We start from the raw sequence: 2,500 nt of genomic DNA on the forward strand, positions 1-2,500 counted from the left end.
TGATCGCATCCTGGGTGGAGCGACCCTTTCGGAATCCGAACTGCCTGTCACTCATACCATGCAGAGTTCGATGACTCTGGAGACGGTCAGCGAGCAACTTCTCAAATGCTTTGCCCATTACATCCAGCAGACAGATAGGCCGATAGGATTTCGGCACCGTTGGATCTTTATCCGGGCCTTTCCTGATAATTACTACTTCCGCAGTTTTCCACTGTAGTGGATAATAGCCCCTTTGTAAACAGACGCTGTAAATACGACTTAATGCCGGGGCGACCAAGTGTGCGAGTCCCTGTAAGATCTCCGCAGGGATCCCGTCAGGACCCGGCGCCTTCTTCCTTGCAAAGGTGTAGATGGTTGCTTCTACCTCCTCTGCTGAGAAAGGGCGCACGTTTGTATCGTTAAGATACGGGATCGAGAGCGCCTGACGTATTTCTCGCTGCTCGTGCGAGTCCTGGTCCTCGATGTCATCTGGGAGTAATGTTTCCAACAGCAATCTTGCTGTATCTTCCCAATTCTTGGTCGTTAATCCATTCATGCGCGTCACTAATTAGATGACGAGGCATTTGGCTACCTTAAGAGAGTCATAGTTACTCCCGCCGTTTACCCGCGCTTGCTTGAATTTCTTCACGTTGACATTCAGAGCACTGGGCAGAAATCACATTGCGTCAACACCCGCTAGGGCCATCGCAATGCTTTGTTTTAATTAGACAGTCGGATTCCCCCAGTCCGTGCCAGTTCTGAGTTGATCGTTGAATGGCGGCCGAAGAGAATCCGCGCACCCGCGCGCCCCCGGAGGAGCACGCTAAGGCGGACGCGGCCTCGCAGCAAGGAAGATCCGTGGGAGGCCAAGGCACGGGACCGAGCTCGGATCCTGCACGCAGGTTGAAGCACCGGGGCGCGAACGCCGCGCAGGCGCGCGCATCCTGCACCGCCGGCCAGCACGAGGCCGACCAACGGCGAGAGCAGACCACGCCCGCGCTAAACGCCCGCACTTACCGGCACCCCTACGGCACTCACCTCGCCCAGGCCCGGCACGTTAGCGCTGACCCACTTCCCGACCAAGCCCGACACGCCCCGATCCTCAGAGCCAATCCTTATCCCGAAGTTACGGATCCAATTTGCCGACTTCCCTTACCTACATTATTCTATCGACTAGAGGCTCTTCACCTTGGAGACCTGCTGCGGATATGGGTACGAACCGGCGCGACACCTCCACGTGGCCCTCTCCCGGATTTTCAAGGTCCGAGGGGAAGATCGGGACACCGCCGCAACTGCGGTGCTCTTCGCGTTCCAAACCCTATCTCCCTGCTAGAGGATTCCAGGGAACTCGAACGCTCATGCAGAAAAGAAAACTCTTCCCCGATCTCCCGACGGCGTCTCCGGGTCCTTTTGGGTTACCCCGACGAGCATCTCTAAAAGAGGGGCCCGACTTGTATCGGTTCCGCTGCCGGGTTCCGGAATAGGAACCGGATTCCCTTTCGCCCAACGGGGGCCAGCACAAAGCGCATCATGCTATGACGGCCCCCATCAACATCGGATTTCTCCTAGGGCTTAGGATCGACTGACTCGTGTGCAACGGCTGTTCACACGAAACCCTTCTCCGCGTCAGCCCTCCAGGGCCTCGCTGGAGTATTTGCTACTACCACCAAGATCTGCACCGACGGCGGCTCCAGGCAGGCTCACGCCCAGACCCTTCTGCGCCCACCGCCGCGACCCTCCTACTCGTCAGGGCTTCGCGGCCGGCCGCAAGGACCGGCCATGACTGCCAGACTGACGGCCGAGTATAGGCACGACGCTTCAGCGCCATCCATTTTCAGGGCTAGTTGCTTCGGCAGGTGAGTTGTTACACACTCCTTAGCGGATTCCGACTTCCATGGCCACCGTCCTGCTGTCTTAAGCAACCAACGCCTTTCATGGTTTCCCATGAGCGTCGATTCGGGCGCCTTAACTCGGCGTTTGGTTCATCCCACAGCGCCAGTTCTGCTTACCAAAAGTGGCCCACTTGGCACTCCGATCCGAGTCGTTTGCTCGCGGCTTCAGCATATCAAGCAAGCCGGAGATCTCACCCATTTAAAGTTTGAGAATAGGTTGAGGTCGTTTCGGCCCCAAGGCCTCTAATCATTCGCTTTACCGGATGAGACTCGTACGAGCACCAGCTATCCTGAGGGAAACTTCGGAGGGAACCAGCTACTAGATGGTTCGATTAGTCTTTCGCCCCTATACCCAGCTCCGACGATCGATTTGCACGTCAGAATCGCTACGGACCTCCATCAGGGTTTCCCCTGACTTCGTCCTGGCCAGGCATAGTTCACCATCTTTCGGGTCCCAACGTGTACGCTCTAGGTGCGCCTCACCTCGCAATGAGGACGAGACGCCCCGGGAGTGCGGAGGCCGCCGCCCCGTGAAGGGCGGGGAAGCCCCATCCTCCCTCGGCCCGCGCAAGGCGAGACCTTCACTTTCATTACGCCTTTAGGTTTCGTACAGCCCAATGACTCGCGCA

Source organism: Schistocerca piceifrons, unplaced genomic scaffold (genome assembly GCF_021461385.2).
Source record: "Schistocerca piceifrons isolate TAMUIC-IGC-003096 unplaced genomic scaffold, iqSchPice1.1 HiC_scaffold_1203, whole genome shotgun sequence".
NCBI lineage: Eukaryota > Metazoa > Arthropoda > Insecta > Orthoptera > Acrididae > Schistocerca > Schistocerca piceifrons.